Raw genomic sequence first — 7,899 nt, forward strand, 5'->3', positions numbered from 1 at the left:
CTGAGTTAAATGGTGTAGGATATATAATGGATTTCTTCCTCTACCTAATTATTCAAGGATGAATCTTGTGATCTAAAAAGGAACAATGTGCTGTTGTATCCACGGTAAGGGGATTAACGGTCTTGTGCTTGTAAAACAGCAGCCCAGCGCCTATTTAGTTCTTTTGATTTCCAGAAACAAGAGCCCAATTCTTACTACTCTTTGGAGGCAGTTGGCCCTGTCTAGCGCCATTGATGAAAAATGGCAGTGGAGCCAATTCTTAGACAAACCTTCAGACCAGGGCTTCCCACACTTGAGGAAGGGGAGTAAACACTTTTACCTCTTTTTCGTGATTTGCTTAAAGAAGACACTTGTGTCTGAGTTAATATAATTTCTCAGTAAAAACAACTGGTCAAAATGATTACTGAAGTGAATTCATCAGATCCATCTACATTTAACACCTTGAAAATGCAGGATTTCTATTTAGTTACACCAATGGTATTTTGGTTTATTAAAAGACATGTCCAGTTGAATAAGTGCTTGTTGATTAATTTTTCATTCTCTTAAAATCTTGGAGGACATTCAATGTAGTGACATTTTGAAGAAAGACCATGAAGTCACCAGTTGTACAAAATTTATAATTAGAAGAAATGTCTATCCTTTGATAGCTAAAGAAGTTAACTACTGAGCTGTGTTCTTCATGAGACTTCTCTTTTAGCACAAATTTTCTCTATGTTTACAATTTCTTTTGGCTACCTCAATCTACAGTATATTCAGGATTCTTCTTTCACTATAGTTTTTGTTATAATGTGTCTCTGAATATTTGTATCCGGGTAGGGCAAGTTTCAAGGAAGTAATCTCTCTTCCTTCTTCCCTCCCTTATTTATTAATGCAGCTCCTACACAACTAAATGTTTGACAGGGTCTCTTGGGGAAAAATTCCAGAAACAGTGAGATGTTAACCTTTTGTCATCCATCCACTCATTTCACAATCACTTACTGAATGGTCCACATTGGCCAAGTTTCAGGAATGCAGGGGCTCACTGCACAGGAAACACTTGGGCCTCATGTTCTCATGTCCCAGGGCACAGAGAAATCTATTTGCTGCTGATGGACAAAGTATTTGATAGTCTCCCTAGTGACCCTGCAACTGATCAAATTAAAACAGGTGCTCTTTGCTTGGAGATCATGAAGTTCAAATCAGGGCAGGGATTAGAGACCCTCCTGACAAAGAATGCAGACAAGCCATGTGAAATCTAGAAGCTCTTTGTCCTCCCCATGTCCTGGGTCTATTCTCACACAGGGCATGGAACTATGTGCAAATTCTGCCACCGTGGGGGTTACTGGCTTCCATTTTGGTATTTAATGCTCTGGTGGGCTCAAGACTCCGGTCTTGGTTTTCAGAAGTCTTAGCATCACTAAATTCCTGCATGGGATGGGGCACGGAATCTAAATGCCGCTGTAGTAGGAACTCTTTTCCTAACCATATCCCTAACCATATTGGCAAATCAAGGTTAGCTCTTAGTAAACAGTTGTGAGTGAATGAAGCATGTCTAACATCGTGGCTCTTAAATCAGCAGTCTGTCTATTGAGGTGCAGTGGATGCAAGAAAACAGTGTCCCCCCCAATCCCCCCCCAATTTCTTCCTCTTTTTTGCCTCAATCCCATAGGAGGATGCTCCTATGGTGGACTTGGCACACAATGGCCAGAGTAGAAGCAGTTCCCTGTTGCCTGGGTGTTAGCTCTTGCTGGACCTCGGTTTCTTACCCTTGGGGAGGCCAAGACATCAGTTAGTTTCTGAAAGCATCATCTGAGCAAGTAGGAAGCGCCAACCCAGAGTGTGTCTCCATCTTCATATATAGCCTTGGCTGTCTTCAGAGCAGGGCTAGGCTTTCCCCTGGTCCCCTTCCCACAACATTGCTACTGTGGGAAGTGGGCTTATTAATTCCTAGTTCAACTGCATGTATGTGAACAAAATATAAACACATCTCTACAGATATATTTCTATGACTGCTATTTATTGAGCCCAAGGTAACTTTTTTGTTTCCTTAAAATCTGAGATTTTACTTCTCTTGGCAGCACCATCTTGTAGGAGGGATGCTTAGTATTCTTCCATTAAAGAAGACCCTAAGCAAATAAAACCATTCACCTTTTTTCCTAATGCCAATACTGTAAGAAACGACAGAAATGGTGCTACTGAAGGCATTAATATAGTGGATGGCATAAAAACGAACATATGAAACATGTGAATACAGAAAAAAGCTAAGTTTTGGCTCTGTCATACAATGGACAGTGCATTGGATGTCTAGAAAAAAGCTAAGTTTTTAAAATTTTGAATAATTACTAAGACTATTCTTATAACATATGGGTGCCAATGTATTTAAAAAAATTTTTTTGAGACAGGGTCTTATTCTGTCACCCAGGCTGGAATGCAGTGGTGCAATCATGGCTCACTATAGCCTCAACCTCCTGGATTTGAGCAATCCCACTGCCTCAGCCTCCCAAGTAGCTGGGACCATGGGTGCATGTCATCACATCCAGCTAGTTAAAAAAAAATTTTTTTGTAGAGATAGGGTCTCACCGTGTTGCCCAGGCTGGTGTCAAGCTGCTGGGCTCAAGCAATCCTCCTGCCTCAGCCTCCCAAAGTGTTGGGATTACAGGCATGAGCCACTGCACCTGGCAGGTGCCAGTATCTTGCATTTGAATATATCTCATTATTTTTGAAGTATATTTCTAGCTGTTATGTCATTATCAATGATGCCAATCAGAACTTGTAATTTATCCAGTGCTTTATGTCATTATCTGTAGTTTGATTTATAGTGCCTAGGCAACTTTTTCAATAACTGCTTAGCTCTTGCTAAAATACATCTATATATCAATTTATAGATATACACATGTATTAGTCCATTCTCACACTGCTATAAAGAACTACCTGAAACTGGGTATTTTATAAAGGAAGTAGGGATGCTGGTAATTGACTCACAGTTCCGTATGGCTAGGGAAGCCTCAGGAAACTTAAAATCATGGTGGAAGGCGAGAGAGAAGCAAAGCCACGTTTTTACATAGTGGCAGGCAAGGGAAGGGGGAAGAGCCCCTTTTAAAACCATAGGATCTGGCTGGGCGTTTTGGGTCACACCTGTAACCTCAGCACTTTGGGAGGCCAAGGAGGGTGGAACACCTGAGGTCAGGAGTTCGAGACCAGCCTGACCAACATGGTGAAACCCTGTCTCTACTAAAAATACAGAAATTAGCCATGCATGGTGGCGTGCACCTGTAGTCTCAGCTACTTGAGAGGCTGAGGCAGGAGATTTGCTTGAAACTGGGAGACGGAGGTTGCAGTGAGTTGAGATCACACCAACGCACTCCAGCCAAACAAACAAAAAACCAAAAACAAACAAAAAACCATCAGATCTCATGAGAACTCACTATTATGAGAATAGCATGGGGGAAACTGCCACCATAATCCAATCACCTCCCACCAGGTCTCTCCCCTGACACATGGGGATTACAATTTGAGATGAGATTTCGGTGGGAACACAAAGCCAAACCATATCAATACATATACAAATATATGTTATAATTTAAAATAATTTTAGATTCAAAAAATAGTTGCAGAGATACAGAGTTCCTGTATAACAACGGTTCTGAACCTGGGGCAATTTGTGCCCTTTCTCTACCCCAGAACATTTGGAACTATACAGAGGTACTTACTGTTGGGTTTCACAATTTGGCCAGGTAGGGGGTTACGGTGAAAGGGATGTACTGCTGGCATGTGCAGGCCAGGGATGCTGATAAACTTCCTACAAAGCATAGGATGGTTCCCTCAGCAATGAGGTAGCCCCAAATGTCAAAGTTGTGAAAGCCTGCTCTGGCCCCTTCACCCAGTTCCCCTAATGCTATTATTATACCTAACCACGATGCATCCATTACAACAGGAGATTAGATCTCCTCCTCCTTAGTCTTCCCAACTCTGTGTTTCTCAGTCTTTCCTTATTTTTCATGACCTTGGTGCTTCTGAAGAGGGTTGGCTGGGTATTTTGTAAAAGTTCTCAACTGGATATTATCTGCTGTTTTCTCATAATTTAGCCAGAACATAGGGATTATTGGGGAAGAAAATGAGGTGAAGTGCCCTTCTCAGCATATGGTGTCAGGGTTCCTGATACGCACATGACATCACTGTTAAGTTCACCTTGATCCCTTGCATCACGTGGTGCCTGCCACGTTTCCCTTTCCAAACTGTAACTGTCAGAAGGGAATCTCTAAACCCTTATACTCAGGGAAGGAGACTTAAGCTTCACTCCCGGAGGGAGGAGTGTCAAGCAGTTTATGGACTTGTGTTATCACACACTCACTATTATATTTTAATACAACAAACAGCTCAGGTGTGTCTTGTGGAAAGCAGCTTTGGGGTTAATGCCCACAAAAACCTATGTCAAATGAGCAAGACAGCATTTCAAATAACTAATCATTCTGTAAACTCCAAAACTATACAAAGAATACAATTTCTAAAAGTGAAATAATTCACAAGAAGAAAGTAATATGTAGTCCAAATAAATGAATGAATAATTACCAGCTCTTGACGAGTAACTATAGATGGTTGTTAGAAAATTTTTGGCAAGAAGCAGGCAAGTGGAGTGTGAAAATAAATGTCAAAGATTTAGAAGTCTTTCTCGCCTCAGCATCCAGAAATGTCGAAGGGTTGTTTTGGAGCTATATCCATGACTGCAGAGTGCCATGGCATTTAGAGGGTGGGGATTAGAAATAATTAATGTTGTCTAAGGCTCAGGACAGTCCCACATAACAAGGAATATCCCACCCAAAATGCCAAAAGTGTCACCATTGATGCACACAGAGCCCAAGTCCCTTCTTGTACCTCATTCACATTGCGACGCCTTGTCAATCCCAGAGATGGGGGAGTGGAAAATTTCAGACTAAAAGCTAGATTTTTAGAGCTTCAGTCCAGGACTTTTTGTGTGTAACCGAAACTGTTTCCATTGAAAATGTAAGGTTTAATATTTTCAGCAACAATTTAAATCTTATGGGAATCTTTATTTCTAAGTAGATAAAATATCTTCATTTTATTTGTGAGGTACTCTATTAAAGTATGAGTTGCCACCAAAGAAAACACTGAAACATTTGATGAACCTGCATACATAGTAAGAGTGTCGTTCCATGGTAACTGGGACAAGGAGAGTATTTGGGGCCCCAGTTGGGTTGAGTTTAATGCGACCCTCCCTATTTTTCTTTATAGCACTTGCCTTCCTACCCTCCACCAGTATGCAGTGTATGCATTTACTTGTTTATCTTCTGTCTCCAACCCCTTAGACAGCAAGCTCCATGAGAAGGGAATTTGCTTTAGTTTATGGCTATATTCTATGACTCTCTAAAGGGGAATACCATGTAATTCACGTTTGAACAGTATTTAAAGAGGCTTTAGATAAAAATAACAATATGGGTAAGGTATCCAAATTACCTCTTACCTGGTTTCTGCCCTCCTCTATCATGCCAGAAATATTATCTTGTATGTTTTATGATGAAATATTTATATGAAACTTAACATAGAATATATTACATATTAACATTTCAAAATACCTCAATTTTATAAATATTTTAATTCATATTTAACGAACAATTGCTATATAAATATATAAATAAAATATAAATATGAATTAAATTATAAGCACTATAGTATGTAATAAAATATATTATTTGAATAAATGGCATTGTGCTGCACAAAATACTTCTAATCTTTTTCATTTGAAAGTAATTTTTTTTTTGAGATTTATCCTTTTTTTAAAAAAATGTAGCTCTTAGCTCAGTGGTTGCCACCAGCGGGTGACTTTGTGCTTCAGGGGATATTTGGCAACTCCTGGAGCCATTTTTGTTTGGTTGGTTGGGTTTTCTTTTTTTTCCAAGACGGAGTCTCGCTCTGTCACCCAGGCTGGAGCGCAGTGGCACAATTTCAGTTCACTGCAACCTCCGCCTCCTGGGTTCAAGTGATTTTCGTGTCTCAGCCTCTTGAGTAGCTGGGATTACAGGCATGTGCAACCACACCTGGCTAATTTTTGTATTTTTAGTAGAGACAGGGTTTCACCATGTTACACAGGCTGGTCTCGAAGTCCTAGCCTCAAGTGATCCGCCTGCCTTGGCCTCCCAAATTGCGGGGATTATAGGCCTGGAGCCATTTTTTATTGTCACAACTGCTGGTAGTCCTAATGGTCTCTGGTAGACAGATGCCAGGTTTGCTGGTAAACATCCTACAATACAGAGTATCCTCACAACACTGAGTTATTTGGCCTGATTCTGCTGATGTTGAGAAACCCCTGCACTATTTCTTTCCCTTTTTTTTTTTTGAAACAGTCTTGTTCTGTCGCCCAGGCTGGAGTGCGGTGGCTGATCTCAGCTCACTGCAACCTCTGCCGCCTGGACTCCAGCGAGTCTCCTACCTCAGCCTCCTGAGAAGCTGGGACTACAGGCGCACAACACCAAGACCCGGTTAATTTTTGTACTTTTTTCCGTGGAGATAGGATTTCGCCGTATTGTTCAAGCTGGTCTCAAACTCCTAAACTCAAAGTGATCCACCCGCCTCAGCCTCCCAAAGGGCTGGGATTACAGTTGTGAGCCACTGCACCTGGCTTATTTCTTTCCTTTAATCTGTGGAACAGTATTCCCTCGACAGCCTATACTATATTTACTTTATTCCTGTACTGATGAACATTTGGGTTGTTTCAATTCTCTGCTATGATGACGAGGGCCGCAAAGAACATCCTCACCAGTGTCTGTGTGTGTGTGCCACAGGGGTTCTGGTAGCTGCATTTTCTGTTCTAGGAATCACTTCCAAACGCCATTCCAGAGTGGCTGGACTCCTTGCTTCTACAGCGTCACCTGGGATTCCAATTCCATGCGTCTTTACCAGCCCTTGGTATTATTTAACTTTTAAATTGTTGCCAGTTTGAAAAGTTTAAAATAGTAGCTCATTTGTAACAATTTTGCATTTCCTGATTGCTAGTAAGACCAGACCACAGGAATCATTCACACCCCAAGCATTCTAGAAAACTGGTGAAAATGTTTTCTGTCCAGCATGGGCCACTTCATTTGGTTTGTCCCTGCGTCTTGGTATGTATTACAAAACCGCACATTTTGGGGGACTAGGCTTGCCTGTTTCTGCCACTAGAGGTCACTGATCCTCAGTGGTTCTTCACCAGTATGACTTCTGACCTCTCTACCCTCTCAGGGAGTATTTGGCAACGCCTGGAGCCATTGTTGATAGTCAGGACTGTGAGTGTGCTGCTGGCACCTAGAGGTGAGAGGCCAGGCATGTTGCTAAGGCCCTGCAATGCACAGGACAGCGTCCCCCGCCCCCCTCCCCCCACCAACAAGAAAGCACCATCTGGCCCAAGTACTAGTGCCAAGCTGGAGAAACCATGGTGTTGTCTTTGAAAGAAAGCATATGACAATCTCTATAATAAAGACACCGATTAACAACAACCAATATTTTATTGCAGAAACTGGGGAAACTGGGGAGAAGCATGCCTTCTGTCCCCAGGGAGAGGGCAGGGGCGAATGGGCAAGGAAAAGGGAAGGGTTTTAAGGGAGAGGAGAGGTGGGCCTGGGGCTCGCTGAGTGGTCGGCTGGAGCGGTGGCAAGTGCCCTGGTGGGGCCGGTGGCTGGTGTGGGGGTGGAACCACAGTCAGTAGGGTGAAGGCGCTGAGGGCTGGAGGTTCAGGAGGTGGTGGCAGGGGCCTGACTCTTGGAGCTGGGCAGCAGGCTGGGTGTGCTCAGAGGCTCATGGCCGCCCTGGCGAACCTCCTTCCAGGCGCAGGCAAACCTGAGGCGTCAGGGCAGTGCTGCCCGCAGGCCCAGCGCTCCTGCGGTGACTCGGCGACCGGGCGCCTGGCAGCCGCACATCCTGCAGCATGGC

This window comes from Mandrillus leucophaeus, unplaced genomic scaffold (genome assembly GCF_000951045.1).
Source record: "Mandrillus leucophaeus isolate KB7577 unplaced genomic scaffold, Mleu.le_1.0 Scaffold490, whole genome shotgun sequence".
Lineage (NCBI taxonomy): Eukaryota > Metazoa > Chordata > Mammalia > Primates > Cercopithecidae > Mandrillus > Mandrillus leucophaeus.